Consider the following 18,933-nt stretch of genomic DNA (forward strand, 5'->3'; position numbering starts at 1 on the left):
ATTAGATTATACAATCCTGTGTAATCTGTAACCTTGCTACCCAGCAACCAGCCCTCCAAAGCCTTAGTGGCACAATCCACAAAGTCAGACCAGTCCTGAGACTGAGTTTTCTGGGTGTCTCTGAACAGCAACCTGTACTGCTCAGTGGTTAAACCAAACCCATCAACCAGTGTATTCTTCAGGACCTGGTAATTGTTAGCATCCTCTACTCTTGTAGTGAGGAGCTTATCTCTACCTTTACCATCAAAGGAGAGCCACAGTATAGCTGCCCACTGACTCTGGGGAATGCACTGCACAGTGCAGGCCCTCTCCAGAGCAGCCATCCATTTCTGGATATCATCCCCTTGCTTAAAGGGGGGCACTATCTTAGTCAGGTGTTTAGTATCTAAACTAACCCTGGGCGTAGTTCGCGGAGCCGCACTCCGCGGAGCTACGCGAAGACGCAGTTGCACTCCGCGACCTTCACGTAGCTCCGCGGACATGCGTAGTAGCTTGCTAGACCCGTTCGCGCGCCGTTTTTCGTCTTCGGGAGCGCGGTGCGCGTGTTCGGGGCGCTGCCTGCATGCTCGAGATAGCTGTGTGTTAGACATGTTGGGGAACTCATCTTCTCGTTCGCACTGCCAAAGTGCGTGATCGCGTCAAATATCGCGCGAACTTACCCCGGCGCACGCGATAATGTTATTCAGCGCGCGAGAACTACGCTACGCACCGGATCGCGGAGTAATCGACAGCTTCGCGTTCTCCGTAGAACGCGGAGTTGCCAAAACTCCGCAAGCTCCGCGAACGGAGCGTAGTTCTTCGCCCAGGGTTAATCTAAACCCTTCTCTCTATCTCTTGGGAGATTGCTGCCACCAGTGGGAGCTAGCCCACTCATCTGCTGCTCTCTAGCAAAGGCAAGCTTCTCTTTGGCCAGGGCAAGTTCTTCCCTTTCAATCCTCAGTTCAGCTTGTCTCATTCTAGCTTCATGCTCTTTTCTCTGAGGGGAAGTAAATCTCCTCTGTGGAGGATTCCTTCTCCCCTGAGAAGAGGCATTAGAGTGCAGAGATCTATTGGAGTCCCTAGAAAGAGATCTATCTCTCCTAACTCCAAGGTTAGGCCCACTTCGGGTTAGTACTGGGGGTCCCCCAGATCCTAGCCCAAGTAAGTCTAAGTTGGTCCTGGTTAGCCTTCTGACTACCTCAAGACCTTTGTCTACCTCATCCCCAGAGAGTTCCTCCTGATCCACCTCCTCCTCAACTGCAGTAGCAGTGTTGGGGAGGTCTGGATCCCCAGAGGTTCCCTCTAAGGCTGGCATGTTCTCATGTAACTGAGAAAGCTTTCTGGCATCATATGTCTCTAAGAGACCTATCAGAAAGGGAATGGTGGGGTTAGACCCCTGCTTCAGTTTTCTGGAGACACAGATCTGTCTCATCTCCTGGAAACTGAGAGCTGCATATCTTGAAGTGACCTGTGGAGGGTCAACACTGACCAGGGGAGTCTCAGTAGAATCTCCCTGGGTAGACATGCTTTTCTAGTGAGGTGTAAGTGGTGCACTTACCTACACTATATGTTTGCCTACTGATCCCTTGCTAGAGTTGTAGTTTAGGGTGTGCTAGGCCCTAGGAGCTACAACAGCTGGTTCAGTAGAACTCAGAGTATTCTAAGCTAAGTTATATGTACCTTTAGTACTTATGTGATCTTTCACAAGATATTCTTAGGGCATGTGTGGTAAAACAACAGCAAGCTCAAATCCCAACCGCTGCTCACCAATGTGAGAAGTTGGCCTGATGTGCAGTGTTCACTATTCTAGTGATCACTATATATCAGTCCAAACAACCCTTATTGATGATTGGTTGTAAGTCAACCTTATAGACCAGCTATCCTAGTAGCATGGATAAGAGCAGTCTAAGGCTAAGACTCTAGAGGGCGTGTTAAGCCAGCTGTTTTACCATCACATTACCCCTTGAACACCCAGTGAAAGGACACCACACAAGTGTTATGAAAATAAACAGTGTATTTATTAGAATCACAACAACCCTTTATGAGGACAGGGTGCTAGGCACACAACAAAACTCTTACGAAAATACTTAAGTTAGCACGTTATACACAAATGCCCGAGGGGCACGAAAAACCATATACTTTAAAAGTGGAATGCGAAATTACTAGCAGGTAAGTACAGTACTAATAGGCTTTGGACTTATAGAATCGTTAGATTACTTCTAGGAGACCTAGGGGACTCGGGTGCAGAGTGTGCACTCTCACGCGGGATGCGGGACAAAGTCTATGGAAGCTAGTAAAGGCAAAGTTAGTGTTCACGGGCGAACCCGACCTGGTAGGAAGAAAACGACAGTGGATCCTGACCCTAGGATAGTGAGGCTATGCTGGGACACCGAAGTGCCGAAGTTACCTAGCCCAGGGGCTGCAGCTGCATAGGTCTGAAAAGACGTCGGGGATCTCGTTGCCGGACCAGGAGCCTGGAAGAAGGAAGTTGCTGGCAGGCGACCAGTGAAGAAAAGTTCGATGGGTCCAAGCCTGGATCAAGGAAGAAGAAAACCTGAAAGCAGAGGGGACCAAGTTCTTGAATCACTAGCCAGTGATTAAGTGGGCACCAGGATGGCACCGGGCGAAGTCACCTCGACTAGGTGAGTGGGCGACGCTGGCTCTGCAGATCTCACGGTCCAGGAGGCGTTGTCGGCGACCAGGATGGAGAGGCGAGCTGTCCCACGATGGATGAAGCTGTCGGCGTCGAAGTTACCCAGGATTGGGCAACAAGCCTTGGCTAATTCAAGCCCACGCGGTGGACTCAAAATGGCGTCTTGAGTGGACCAGGAGGGTCCGGGGGGCTCCTCTTTTGGAAGGGAGCAAGGGCCAGCCTGGAGCAACCAGACCAGCAGCAGAAATGTCGTCGGGCGTCGTTCAGAAGGCCACAAGCCAGCGGGCTAGTAGCCAAACAACGCGGTGAGCAGCAAAAAGCAGAAGGGCCCCACGCAGATCGTGGAGATGCTGGGAGGCTGCACTTCGGTGCTGGAGCTGCTCAGGGTCGGGGCTTCTCGGACCCCAAAGCACTCACCAGGAAATTACTCGGCGGGCTTGCTGGAAAGAAGTCGTGCAGTCTTGAAGATGGCCGGTCCCTCTAGGTCTCGTCACACCCACGAATCTCAGCGTGACTGATGATGCAGGTAGAGGTCAGAGGTGCCAGGGAAGCCGGTTCTCGTCGAGCTGGGCAGTCTTGATCCGGAGGAGAGACTTGCAGCAGACCGCAGTGTTCTTAAGATGGTGCCTGCGGATGCAGAGTGACTACTCCTTAGTCACAAGGGAGAAATCTTAGGAAGAAGTCTTGAGTTCCTTTCGTGGAAAGTAGTTTCAGGATTCAAAGATGATCTGATTTGGAAGGGGGCCAGTTCCTACCTTTATCCTGTAAAAAGGGGCTGGCACGCGACTAAGTCCTGCCCTAGGGGTGGGACTAGGAGGGGGGTGGTTACACCCACTTCCTTGGCGGGCTTTTCCCCAGCACAGGGTCTGGAGTGACCCTGGAACTGGTTCCAGCCAGCCTATGCACAGTGAGCACCGGGGTGCCACGTGCAGTCACCTTCCTCTAAAGCCCTGCCTCCCTACAATACACAAAACCCTGTCTGGGACGGTGCTGGCACCGCCCCTGGCAGGAAACCCTTTGTCCTTATCTCCTGCTCTGGGAGGACTCCCAGCAGCAGGAGGGCAGACTTGTGTCTCGGTGGCAGCATCCATTTTGTGGAGCTGAGGCTCTGTTTGACTTTAACCGGGGTTAGGGGTTACATACATGTCGTGTCCCTCTAGAAGGGTGGAATGCTAACCCCGTCGCCAGAATTGGCGAGGGGTTAGTATTCCAATTCGTATGACACCTTACTCGACATGTTTTGATAAAGCGATACCAGAGTTGGCATATAACCGCGAGGATTATAATGCACTTAAGAGTATATGGTATGCGATATCATGGAAACGGCTAAGGGATGGATCCCGAAAGCCGCAGACAGGCTCAGCTCATGCCAGAGCACCATCTCACACGATTCCAAGCACTCTGCCTTCAGGATTGTTAAGGCCTGCCATAGGAGTGACTGATAGGAGATCTGTGTGTCCATTCTTAGGGTTAGATATAGGTATACTATATCTAAAGCAAAGGGTGATTACACCACCTTGCCCCAGCTGTCGTGCAGCCAGTTGTGTCAGTTTAGTTAGTCAGCCCAGGGGTGGCATAATACATGCTTCAGCCCCTGGGAGACTTCTGGGTACACCTCAGCCCTGGGTACAGGGACTTGGAGAGGGCCCAGTGCCAATTCAGTACCTGAGTACAATTTGGATAGAGAGAACAGCTAGGCTGTGGGTCTGATTAGCAGGCCCACAGCCAGGGAAAGTCGTAAACCAGTGCAGCAAAAAGCAAAAATCTGGGTGATCATAGGATTGCAGACCCTACTCTCCTACAATATATATTTATATATATATGTCTATATATATGTGGGGCACATATAATATATTGTTTCCGGGGTCCCGCGCATCGGCGGGAATATTCTAATGCTTATGACTATTGATGAGGATCTCCTGGAAGAGAAATGTTAAGATTCGGTATTTACCGATTCTGTAAATACCGATTCGGTATTGCCCATTGATTCCTATGGGCCTTGCAGCCCATAGGAATCAATGGGCAATACCGATTCTGTAATTACAGAATCGGTAAATACCGATTTTAGCAAGGGTGCAGGGGGTGTCACTTTGACACCCTCTGGCACCCCAAATATAGGCATGTGCGCCATGTGGCACACAGACATGCCCTAAGGGATACCGATTTTAGCAAGGGTGCAGGGGGTGTCACTTTGACACCCTCTGGCACCCCAAATATAGGCATGTGCGCCATGTGGCACACAGACATGCCCTAAGGGCATGTCTGTGTGTCACATGGCACAGGTGTGCATGCACACCTGGATTCGGTATTTTACCACCCAATTGGATTGGGTGGTAAAATACCGATTCTTAAAGCCCTGTGGCACTCTGACATGTGCCAACTACATCTGCATTTACAGAATCTGTATTTTACCGAGTCTGTATTTACCGATTCGGTAATTTTACCGAATCGGTAAATACAGAATCGGTAAAATACCGATTCTGTAAATGCATGCCCTACATCTCGAAATCCAATTACCGGTCGGTAACGGCCGAATTCGGCCGTTACCGACCGGTAATTGGCCACCTACATCTGGCCCAATATTCTTTAATCATTTTCCTAATACTTTTCCATGGGGAAATCTTGCCACTATCAGAAACTTTACACTCATATTTCCTTAAGTGGGAGACTCTCCCAGGGGTTGGAGCCATGTAAGTCTACACTTAGGTGTAAATCTACACTCGAAAATGGTGAATAGCAAAAAAGTTTAGATTTACACCTAGGCGCAGCAACAGATGTACATGTGAGTAAATTTGCATGTCATTTTACCTTTCTGAATAGGCTTCTTTTCTTTAACTTTCTAGCCCGCACGCTCCAATTGCTCCCATTAAAGAGGGGATGAGAAGACTTCCCTTTTTGTGGTCTTTAGGTGCTGTAGTACCACACAGGCGAAATATCACAACTACAGAGTGCAGTATTTACTGGGTGCTATATTATCGCATTATTTTCAGTTATGTACATTCAGATGTAGCCAAAAAGTAATACTGCATGTTTTCCATGCGAAAAATCAGAAGGGTGTATTTTTTGGGCTGCTCAGATGTCACCACATTTTACTTGGTTAAAATGTGGGGAGTAAAACTATCAAGTCAAGTAATGATGAATCTATGACAAAATATCGAATACAAAAATATCTACATACAAAAATATCGCAACAAAAATATCGATTACAACAATATCGACATCCTATCTCTAACAAGGTAAGTACAAAAATATCGAAAAAAATATATAGATGTCAAAAATATAGTTTAAAACAAAATATCGTTTTTTAATAAAGAAATTTAATATTAATAAAATAATACTTATAAATGTAATAAACATAGTTAAAATATATTCTAATATTTAAAATTAATAAATTATGTAATAAAAACAACTAATAATAAAGATATAGGGGCCGATTAGGATGGCGGTTTTTCCGCATCCTCCGGGCCGGCGGAAGTGTCCGCCGGCCTGGAGGATGCGGAAAAACCGCTGCGGAGCCTCCAAAGACCCACCGCCAAATTAGGATGGCTGGTGGGTCTGGAATTCCGTCCGCCGCTTTTCCGCCGCGGTCGGCTTCCGACCGCGGCGGAAAAGCTATAACATGGCAGGCGGTGTCTATGAGACACCGTCCGCCATATTAGGATGTTCGTAAATACATGCTTTTCCACGGCGGCTTTTCCGCCATGGAAAAGCATACGGACATTCACTTTGGGGGCCCGTTGCGGGCCCCCTGGGTGAATGGGGGGTGGGGGGTGCACATGGGGGGTACCTATGGTACCCCCCTGCATTTGCGTGCACAAAGCAGCAGGCACCGTGCGGTGCCGGCCGCTTTGTGCATGTAAATGTAAAACATGCTTTTTTAACATTGCGGCGGGTGCAGCTTGAAGCTGCACCCGCCGCAATGTTAAATATAGAGGATGTGACCGCCACCCTGGCGGTCACATCCTAATCAGCACGGAGGGAACGCCGCAGCCCCTGCGGACGTTCCCTCCTCCTCAAGGGTGGCGGACGGACGCAAGTCCGTCCGCCATCCTAATCGGCCCCATAATACATAGTATATTCTTCATTAATATTAACTCTAAAAAATGTATTTTAATAACTTATAAATAAATGAAAATATAATAAATTACAAATACATTTATATACATAAAATAATAATATAAATAACAAGTAGTTAAAATGTAAAACAAATTAAAAAAAGTAAGTCAATGTTGGATAGCGTAGGGGTAAAAATTACTATTCCCACTCCAAAGACTGCAACAGTAGGGAAAGTGTTGGATAGCGTAGGGGTAACAATTACTATTCCAACTCCAGAGAGTGCAACAGTAGGGAAAGTGTTGGATATCGTAGGGGTAACAATTACTATTCCCACTCCAGAGAGTGCAACAGTAGGGATAGTGTTGGATAGCTTAGGGGTAACAATTACTATTCCCACTCCAGAGAGTGCAACAGTAGGGAAAGTGTTGGATAGCGTAGGGGTCACAATTACTATTCCAACTCCAGAGAGTGCACCAGTAGGGAAAGTGTTGGATAGCGTAGGGATAACAATGACTATTCCAACTCCAGAGAGTGCAACAGTAGGGAAAGTGTTGGATAGCGTAGGGGTAACAATTACTATTCCAACTCCAGAGAATGCAACAGTAGGGAAAATGTTGGATAGCGTAGGGGTAACAATTACTATTCCCACTCCAGAGAGTGCAACAGTAGGGAAAGTGTTGGATAGCGTAGGGGTAAAAAATACCATTCCAACTCCAGACAGTGCAACAGTAGGGAAAGTGTTGGATATCGTAGGGGTAAAAATTACTATTCCCACTCCAGAGAGTGCAACAGTAGGGAAAGTGTTGGATAGCGTAGGGGTAAAAATTACTATTCCCACTCCAAAGAGTGCAACAGTAGGGAAAGTGTTGAATAGCGTAGACGTAAAAATAACGTACTTATAAATAAATAAAAAATGTTTAAATAATAAAAAAAGTAACAATTAAATAAATATAAACCATTTACAAATACCAATACATAATTATTAAAAACATGATTAGCAATAAATAATTAACTAAACAAATTAATAAAAATAACATTTAATAATATTTAATTACCAATTAATAATTAATTAACAATTATGTAATTAACAAAATATTAATAAAAAAACATTATTACTTAATTACATTTAAATTACTTCCCACCCTATTCTCTTATAAACCCACAACCCGCTACATTACATATTTATCAATTAATCAATTATTAAAAATTAATTACCAATTAATAAAAATTAATTACCAATTAATTAACATTAATGTATATTTCCTAATAATTAATAATTAATTTAGTATAATTAAATTACTTCCCACCCTATTCCCCTATAAACCCACAACCCGCTACAAAACATAATTATCAATTATCAATTAATATAAATTAATTACCAATTAATTAAAATTTATTACCAATTAATTAAAATAAATTTATAATTCCTACTAATTAATAATTAATTTAGTATAATTAAATTACTTCCCACCCTATTACCCTATTAACCCACAACCCGCTACAGAACATAATTATCAATTAATCAATTAATAAAAATTAATTACCAATTAATTAAAATTAATTTATAATTCCTAATAATTAATCAAATATAATAAAATTACTTCTCACCCTATTCCCCTATAAACCCACAACCCGCTACAGTACTAAAATACACAAATTAATTAAATTACATAAAAATTAATTAAAAACATAATAAACACATAATAATATACAAAAAAATATAAAAATCCATATTAGTAACATCGAAATTATTAACATCGATAATACTAACATCGATATTTAAAACATCGATATTACTAATATCGATATTAAAATCTATCGATATTACTTACCTTCTATATTATGTCCCTTCGATATTTAAACATCGATATTAGTGTATATCGATATTTAAATTTCGATATTTTGTCTGCATACCAGTAATGATATAACTAAGAAATTAAAAGCTTTGTTGGTGAAATTATATCAAGTCTACTTTGAGTGTGCACATTTGGTGGCACGTTAAAAATGCAAAATGTTTTCTAGATTTTTACAACCAATGTTCAATACATTTTATGACCCTTGGACTAATGCAAATATGAGTCCATACAATTAAACTCATAAGGGACTCAATTGTTTTGGCATTTCTACTCTTGAAATAGCTCTATTCTTTAGTCCAGTTTCATGGCTTTTGAGAACAAGTCTACGCCTTCTTCATTTACTATCTTTAGGAGCAATGCTCCCATGGATGGGATCGGTGAAAGACTTATGCTCATTCAAAACCCATAAAATGAGCACGTTAGACCAATTAACATGAGGTGCGGGGATGAAGATCTCGTTCGGACAAGTTATGTCATTGTGCTTGGGCCCATTGGAATTATCTACTAGTAACTCTGCTTTAAACTTTAGTTTTCAATTGGTCTTGCATTTACGCGAGATTAAGCTACTGGCATTGTAAATGACAAAGCCTTTTATTTATGTTTTAAAACAAAAACAAAAGGCATTGTCATTTACAATGCCAATAGTTAATCATGTGCACATCCAAGACCTATTGGATTGCAAATTCTTGTTTTTAAAGGAAACGCATGCAGTGGTAATCCATATGGTGATCTCTCAACGTGCAGTCCAAAGAAATACATACTGGGAACAGCCAAACATGTGCAATTTCTTATAAAATGTAAATTTAAAGTGCTGCATTTAGTTAGGTTGATATATGAAATATAAACACACTGTGGATATGAAAACGACAAACATGAACATTGCCGGCGCCATCTTGCTTAGCAAGGGCCTCTACGTGCGCGTAAGTGGCAACCATTTTAGACACCGCGGCCTTTTCATACTCTGCTGGTCACCTATGTTTCACCCTGACCTCACTATCATCCCCCAGCGCGCTGGCTAAGCCTGAACTATGTACCGGGGCTGTAAAACGTTGTCATCATGACAAAACCCCGGAGTCACTTCCCGCCCCAAACCCGTTCGTCCTTTCATCCTCCATGCGCAGGCAAGCCCTTTTGATAACCTCCCTCCCCGCACCTGGCTGCTCAATCCAGGCACTAACCGACCCTTGCGGACATGGTTTATTACCCACACACGGCAGGACTTGTTTCACTAACAAAGGGGCATGATTTAATCATTGGCACAGGCCCTTAGATCCGGCCGATCCCACGTGTTTATAGATCCTGTCGGAATGTCCAGCTGCGAGATAGCGATCATCTGTTAGATCTGGGTGGGGGGACGATTGCTACTGGGTTTGTGTGGGAACCTGCCGGAGGTGGGGATTCCAAGGATGTTTTAACATGCCAATAAACTTATGCAATGCACCAAAAACTGTATAAAAGGCAGAGCCACGGAGAGGCAGTTAGAGTACCTCCCGAAGGCATCCCGGTGTCTGAGTTGATGTGCTCTCCTCTGGAGTAATAAATCTACTTCTTTATTATTATTATTTTTTTTTTGTTTTATATAGCGCGAACTAGACCCGAACCGAATCAGGTATCAGAGCGCTTTACATAGTACCAGTTACGTTACGTTACATGAGGACGGACACACATTCATTTTAGGCACGAGGAGATGAAGTAATTTGCCCAGAATCACAGGAGGTTTTGGCGTCGTTACCGAGACTCGAACCCAGATCCCCAGGTCCGAGGTCGAGCACCCTAGCCGTTAGGCCAACTCCTCTCCCCTCTTCTTGCCTTCCAGTTTCCAGCGCCTGCCTCATTATTTTGATAGATAACCGTAAGGTGAATTAAAGGTGTTTTGCGCCAAGCAGCATTGGTGGTCTTAGGAGAAAAGCTGCTTTTTCACAACACAAACATGAATATTTTTATAGAACACAGTCCAAACCAAAAGATCAAAATAATGAGTTAAAATTTGCTAGGATTCAGGCATATCCCTTGCAATTTACGTGATGATGTTTGCAGCAGGTGCGTAACCAACTGATCTATTTTACTGTGTTTGGTGCTTGTGTTAAAAAAAACATGCAGTACCCAATCAAATATGATACAGATCTAGCAGGCTTTTTACAATCAGTTCTCAGGACATTACATTGCTGCAATAAGTATATTAACCACATCAGCTACTAAACCAGTTTCTAACCTGAAATTTGTAGATTATGAACTTAAGCACCGATCAGATTTTCACACTGATTAAACACTTACTTTAACACAATTTATACTCCTTTATTACAATGAACCTCCAGTTCTAGCTCAGAAGGATAATGTGCACTGTCGTAACAAGGAGGGGATGGCACACGTCACGCATATGCATGAAAATACATTCATCATTTGCAAGAACAAGAAGGATCGAAAATTCATGCCTACGGAGTAACACCAGAGAATGCGATCCTCTCATGAAGCCCACTTAAGTGACATAGCAGTAATTGTTATAAGCCAGTCAGACGTCATCAAACAAATGGAAATTCTCAAATTCTTCTTGGTGGTGTCTTTCAGTGGTGCAGTATGAAGTAGCGGGAGCTGGATTTCATTTTATTTTCAGTGGATGACACTTTACCGCAAGAAGCTGAAGGTCGTGGAAGCTAGACTAGAAGGTTTGTGAATATCCCTTTCCATTGGTGCGCACTGCACTTTGGGTGCAAGGGGCTAGAATAGGACAGTGTCTTCAGGTGTGAGTGAGGAGCTAGCTGACTGAGTGTGATGGCCAAGCTCTAGAAACATGGGCTGAAATATAAATATTCCAGCTAAGGGCGTGCAGTCCCTGCCGTGTCTCCGTGCAAAGAATTTGGAGCTTTCAGTGCAGTACTCAAGTTTTGGAAATATGGACCGGCCTGTAAATGGCTCCGCTTAACGACCGCACTGTTTCCCGCCAGTGCTCGGCATTGAACGAGGTGCTCAAAGTGCGTAGCTGTGGTAGGATGAACAAGTTTGCAGGGTACAGTCAACTGCGGTGTATTGTTTACACAGCAGTGCTCGCGCTGAGCTGATTGTCCTCAAAGGTCCATGTCCTTGTAGGATAGTCAAAACAAGCATTTGCAATGCAATAGGTCAGATTGCATTGCAAATGCTTCAGTTTAAAACTGAGCACGGCGCTCGTTTTTTTTTTTTTTACTTTAACACTGAGCGCGGTAGCCTTGAAACGGGCACTACGCTCACTGTTAAAGTTAAGAAATACATAAATAAACCGAGTACGGGGTCTATAAAGCGGCGCCATACTCAGTTTTAAAGTAAAAACAAGTGGAAGAAACGCCGTGCGTGAGCACAAGAGACGCCGTTTCCAAGCTAAATATTCAGTCCAGCTGGGCGAGCCGGAAAGGAGACAGGGAGGGAACCAAAAAGCCTCACACCAAATCAAATGTGAGCGTTTTACATACAGTATGACGAGCACCAATGAAGAGCAGAGGCAGAGCTTTCACCCCACTTCCGAAGGCAACCCAACGAGAATAGATCTCGCAGAGCGAGCAGCACATGCGCTGCGATGCTAGGCGAGACCCAAAAAGGTCGAACAGTTAATTCATGCTTACTGTTGTAGGGTGAAATGGGGTGGAATGCTTGGTTCAACTAGCACAAGTATAACATTAAATATAATGTTAAGCTGTGTTATTCAGTGAAAAGTAATAAGGTTTTATTTTGTATTAAAGCAATGAGCTCAGTGACTCCATAGCTTACTCATTATCACTCTGTACCTAATTCTATGTCTCTAGGACCTACACACAAGTAAGCTACGTTACTTAAAATAGGCGTCACCAAAGGCTACAACAAAGTGTGGTGCTGGACAGTGGCAGCTGCTATTTAACGGCGGTGGGGGGTCGGGTGGGTGGCTGGGGCAGAAGGGAGAGGGAATGAAAAAAAAAAAACATTCACTTACCTGTGTGCCACTGTTGCCTATCGGTCCTCTTCACCCACTTCCAGGTTCCAAGCAGGAACAGAAAGCACCCAGGCTTCCAGGCTCCCCTAAGCCAATTACATCGCTGTCTGAGCTTCGTGGTTCGGCACTCAGACGGGGACAGGGAGCCAGGGAGCCAGGGCATGTTCTCCACCAAGGCTGTAACGCAGCCTGGGTTGAGAACATGCAAAGTGCACATGAAGGTTTGGCCGGCCAAACCATCATGCGCCCTTAAGAGAGTGCGAACCACTCCTCAGTGAGAGTCCAGCCCCGTCCCCACCCAGCTGATCAACAACGGAAAAATATAATGATAATAACAATGAGTTATTATCATTTTCTTTTTTGACCTGCTCAGTGGGGCGACACTCCTATGTGTTAGCGCAGGAGCCGCCCCTAGTGCTGGATTGACGCAACAGTGGCCGCGACAGTTTGGACGAGCGACTGCGCAGCACCAGTGCGCCTCGGGTAAGGAGTAGCGGGTGGGATATCGGCATTTTAATAGCAGCCGAGCTCATCGGGTAACAATAACAACAAAAAAAGGTCTTCACCCGTTTGAACCACCGGCCTCTAACCCTCAATATTAAATATTTTCGCCGACAATCCCGTAGGGACATGGGAGAGACGAGGAAGGCATTACAACAACACAAGAGTGCCTATTACTACGGACTATGAATACGCAAGTGACAGTGTCCCTACTTCATAAAAACCACAATATGGAAAGAAATGGGCTTACAAATAAGGTCAACAGACTGGAAAAGAGGGGAAGAAAAAAACTAATTTCTTAAAAGAACCCTCACTCACCCTAGTGGTGACATGCTTCATCATGGGGTTCCCACAGGAGGGACCGAATGCCCCCCCTGTGTGCTGCGACGCCTGAAATTGCAGCGGAGCGGGTTATTTTTGAAGATGTGTTTCAATAAAGAGAGTGTTTAGTGATGTGAGTGAATGTTAAAAGATCACAGCTGGACCCAAAAAAACTTTAATAGTGGACCAGCTGCTCACATTAAAAACAGTGAGGCCACATAGTGGTTTTTATTAGAACCACAGTGTCCTGGTGTAGGTGGTCAACATGTTTCTGCTGTTTGGTGCGTATTAAGCTCAGCTTTCTTCAGGACCAGTGAATAAAAAAGAAGAAAGTCCCCCGGGGGTCCACGCACACTAAGGCGTGTCCACTCCGTGGGGACATAAATGTGAAAAACAAGGAGGAAACTCTTTCCTTATTTGACTCACGGTTTTACCCGCAGCAAGTACTCCTGGAATTCGCCTGGCGACTATCTGTGAATCAACACAAAAACACACATAAACATTATGTACTTAACAAACAGTCTCATCAACCAGAGGTGTCAGAACCTTATGAATTTGGGGAGTACCCATCTCTTCAAGGTCTCCTTCTTCCATAATGCACACTGAAATTGACTATGTTGTAGTCGCTATCTACAGGTAGGCCTTTACATATTAGAGGTCTTGTAAACTCATAAACGTACATCCTGAATTCATGGTAGTAATTCACCCCTGTATCTATCAAGGAGTCGTATTTTCAGATTAAAATCAATGCAATACCCCATTAAAAACGGATCAAGTACCCTCTTCAAAGGGCCCAATGATCCGCAGTCATAGACAAATCACAGGCATAGGTATAAGTCAAACATACACTTACATCGCTCACAGTTTAAGCATACCACATGGACTGTCAGTGCGGCAATTTCTTCACGTTGTGCTCCTTCTGGAAAAGAGCAAAACAGATGGCCGGTATCAGTGTAACTACGCTACCAGGCCCTATCTGTAATGAATTCCAAGCAGGTTCCGCAGGAGCGTCAGGAATCCGAAGAATATTCCACAGCCTTCCCCTACGGTCTTTCGACTCTATCAAACACTAGAGTATCGAAAGGCTCGCCAGGGGAAAACAGGGAGACAAAACAAGGAAAGGTTGGGGGAGAAATAAAAGAGCTTGACGGTGGTCTTCAGAGTGGATGCGTGGCAACTCAGAATGGACACTTGGCAACAGGTGGGCTGTAAAGAAAGGTACATATACAATCTATCTAGGTTAAACACAATACACATATACACCCTGTTAATATTATGTATATGATCACTACATACCACATGTTTTGTCTATGTCGCAGAACTGATATGTGGGATAATTTAAGGGGTTTGTCTTGAGCTGTTACAAAGATGACAGAAAAACAATAATAAGCACTTTCTTCTAACCCTGTACAGATAAGTGTCAAGAATCTGACGTGTTAAACTCTCACTCTGTATGTTGTAGAAGACTACTGGGAAACATCCACTATTCTGATGAATATGACAATGCGCTGGTACCAACACCACTGATCGTTGCATGGAAATCTATGAAACAAGACATACATTCAGGTTTCTATTAGATTCATAACATTAGCAAACATATATGTATGCAGCGCAAAAGCGCTGTTACCGCGATTCTAAGTCGAGATGGCTGATATCTGCGCCCCACTCAGGTCCACGCAAGAACCCCAGAACACATGTAAAGCTGGCCAAGGAACGGGTATAAAATGAAGATGTGCCCAACCGGATGGCGGAGAAGAACCCGGCCGCCGGGCGAAGCACCAGTGTGTAACTTAAAGGAGATGGAAAGGAACCTAACTAGCTAGGGGGCCTAAGTGCTACCCAGCCGGACGGCGGAGAGGAGCGACCCAGGTAAGGGGGAGAACAGAGGAGGAGCCCAGCCGGACGGCGGAGACCAAGCCCGGCCGCCGGGCGGAGCAACAAGGATGACTGTAGGACTGAGGCTGAGCCCAGCCGGATGGCGGGGAAGAACCCGGCCGCCGGGCGGGACTCAAGGAAGGGGTTCGTCCGCGTTACAGAGTAAACTGCAACAAAACGAAAGCGGGCGTCAGGGACAGAGACGCCCGCTAAACACCAGAACACTGAGGGGAGAAGGAAAACCGGAGCCCGCACAAGAGCGCGAGGGCAGGAAACACTCCCACAGCGTTATCGGAGCCGGAATCACAAAACAGGAAGTCAGGCAAACAGGGACAGGACGGAACACCAGAACAAACGGAGCTAGACGCAAGAACGTAAAGCGTTGCTCCGTGAGTCTTGGTGGCTTAAATAGCGGTACCATTTAAGGGTACAGTGTTGTAGGGAATTCAGGGCATGACACTATCGAAGTACCCTTCAGTTTTACTACAAAAACGTGCACTTACTTCGGGCTCAACGACTCGCCACCAGCAACCTAGATTTCGGGCCCCTGCAGTCCGGATGTTACCCGTAATACAAACGCTACAGCATTTTATCGGAAAGAACCGGGTCACGTGTCCCATCCGGGTATCACGTGGTTGGGGTCACAGTATGCTGGGGCGAGTGCAACAAACAGTCCGTCCGTAACGCTAACATTATTTATAAAATTCCAAGATAAACAATGATGTTAAGGAAGAGACAATATGACACCAGAATGCTAACTGTAAAATAAACACTCAGTGGCAAACCAGTGTATCGGCAAAAAAGCTCACTTCCGGTTACCGATCAAGCGGCACTAGACCGTTCACCTAACCTCGCTAGTGATCAAAGCGCAAAGCTTTATTAGTCCACTGCCATGCATTAGACAAGGAACAACCTCAGCTGTTATGCCCATGTTTTAGAGGAAACAAAATTCTTAATAGACCTACATTTTATAGAAAGATAAAGCCGAACCTCTATGACAATATTTTCATTTGCATATACTTGGCAGTGTGCAGCTGCGAGAGTGATTTTCTTATCCCCTATCCGTGCGAACCCCGTCCAGACATCATGGAGGATTTAGATCTTTCATACAGTAGGGAGGAAGTTGATGCACTCCAGGGAGATCCGTCACTATTTGCCGATCCCTCAATATCCCAGACCATCTCCCAGACCACGGAGTGGGACAAGCTGGGAGAACTAAAGAGAAGCCGCATTAGAGCCATTTTACATGGCACTATGCTAAAACAATATTTGCTAAAGAATACAGCCCCTAAAGGTCTTTTGGTCACTAATGCTCCCAGAATTTTCCTCGAGGATGCAGTGTTCAGGAAGGAATGGGCCCAGATCGCCTGGCACTGCACCCGAGACTGTGCAATTTTAATCATAAAAACCGTGCTACGACTCTCGGAGGCCCTCCAAATAGAGATCCAAGTAACAGAGGCCCATTTCAAAGCCACTCTTACAGGCTATAAGAAAAGATTGGATGACCTGAACAGAGAACTTAATGATTATAAGGAGAATTTAGCCCAGTCGAAGGGCCAGAAATTTCAAAAAGATCTGAAAAAATGGTCATATGAGAAAGTGTATCCTTATTCGAGTCCTGACTACACTCCACCAACCAAATCAGGTTATAACTCGGATAACTCTGAAGATTCCCAATCTAGTGGCTCCAGTACTGGAGGTTCAGGCAAAAAGAACAGAGGGCGTGGGAGAGGCCGGTGTTTTTATAACCCCAATTGGCAGCCTTACCAACAGAACCGTGTTTTCAAAACGCGTATCAACCACAACTACCGTTTCCACCCATGATGGGTTGGAATCAACCTTTTGGCCCCCTGCAACCACACTTCTATCAACCCCCCATGTTCCAACCTTCTTTTTTAGAGAGGGGTCGTGGACCGAGGGGCAAACGAAAAGGGTCCAATCAAGTTCATTGGGAGCCGAACGATTCTGTCGGCGACAATACGAGGAGCAAGACCGCGGAGCAGAGAGCGGGCCCAAGCAACCAGAGAGTCTGATTACCAACCTGTCTAAGGTCATTCTAACGGATGATGAAACCAGGGTCTTGGAAAAGGGCCTTGGGTTCGTACCTACCCTTAATCTTGATAAATTCAAACTACGCTGTGAGCTGACGAAATTTTTCCGGAAGCTAAGATTAAAAAATTTCTTTGAGAAACAAGTGACAGAATCCACACAGAGGCCACAGGGTGACACCAGTTTTAGACTGAAGTCAACTTTCATCCCGCCTCCGCACAGTATTCCACCTCAAATATTGGCTTTTGAGCAGGCTGTTATTAAGGAAATTGAGTCTATTGAGACCCATACCCCTTTTAAAAATCTTACAGCAGGCGAATTTAGAGCGATACAGACGTTCCAGAACAACTCTGATATCTTTATAAAAAGTGCGGACAAAGGGGGTGGCTTAGTCATCCAAGACAAGGGTGCCTATGACCACGAATGCAGGCGTCTACTGAGTAACAACATCAACTATGTAGTGCTCAGGGAAGACCCTTCGGAAAGTCTAAAATCAGAAATAATTGATCTTGTAATGACAGCTGAGCATGAAGGGAACATCACTAAACAAGAAGCAGATTTCTTGACAGTTTCAGAGGGTAAAAATCCGTATTTTTACACCCTCCCCAAAACGCACAAGGGAATCCTACCTCCACCAGGGACACCCATCGTTTCGGGGTTAGGCTCATTACTCGAACCTTTGTCGAAGTATTGTGACTTCTTTTTAAGACCCCTAGTAGAGGCAACAAGCACTTATATAAAAGATACCAAGAGCCTGCTTGCTATGTTGAAAACCATTGAGTTACCGGAGGAACCTTGTCTTCTGGCAACATTAGACATCGAGAGCCTCTATACTTGCATACCCCAAGATGCAACAATTGACGTGATCTCTCAAACTTTGGAGGCTAATCCCTGGGATTACAATACATCCAAATCCTTTGTGGTGGACTGTGCCACCCTAGCCTTGAAACGAAACTTTTTCAGTACGAGAACCAACTTTTCTTACAGGCAACCGGTACATCTATGGGCAGCACATTTGCCCCTAGTGTGGCAGGGTTATACGTGTTTCATTTTAAATCTACTCACATTTTACCACCCACTAACCCGTACTTTGCTAATATCATTCTGTGGCAAAGATACATAGACGACGTGCTGCTCATTTGGAAGGGTGATGAGGAGTCATTAGGTTCCTTTTTCGTTTGGGTGAATGAACGGGATCCACACCTTAAGTTTACCCATGGATTCAATTGTTTGGAAGTAGTGTTTCTGGACGTGACTATTACACGTGTAGGCAATCAATTGAAAACCAAGACCTACTATAAACCTACCACAAAAAACAACCTTTTGCACTACACGAGTTTTCATCCCCAACCACTCAGGGAAAACCTACCGTTTGGGCAGTACCTCTGGATTAGGAGGAACTGCAGTGATGTCAAAGATTATAAGGAACACTCTAGTAATCTGACATACAAACTGCACAATAGGGGTTATCCCAGACACCTTCTGACAAAAAGCTATAAAAGGGCTCGCAATCAAAATCGCGATTCCCTTTTAGAAGAGCTTCCAAAGAATACCACCAATGAGATCCCATTAACCTGCGTTACTACCTTTAACGCAGCATCCAACATAGTGAGCCGGAGTATTAAGAAGCATTGGAGGATTTTGACATCGAACAATTGTAACTGGGAGAAACCTTTGTTCTCCTATAAGAGAGCTCGGAGTCTTAA

General features: G+C 44.7%; 1 protein-coding gene and 1 non-coding gene across 10 annotated transcripts in view; both read right to left on the reverse strand.

Annotated features, from left to right (window-relative positions):
* HORMAD1 (HORMA domain containing 1) overlaps window positions 1-18,933 on the reverse strand; it is a 920,105-nt gene that overhangs the window by 45,957 nt on the left and 855,215 nt on the right. The window lies entirely within an intron of this gene.
* Window positions 10,865-10,963, reverse strand: LOC144801130 (small nucleolar RNA U13). The gene has a single exon (XR_013605002.1). It is a non-coding gene; the product is annotated as a small nucleolar RNA U13 (small nucleolar RNA).

The sequence above is a fragment of the Lissotriton helveticus genome, chromosome 12 (assembly GCF_964261635.1).
Source record: "Lissotriton helveticus chromosome 12, aLisHel1.1, whole genome shotgun sequence".
NCBI lineage: Eukaryota > Metazoa > Chordata > Amphibia > Caudata > Salamandridae > Lissotriton > Lissotriton helveticus.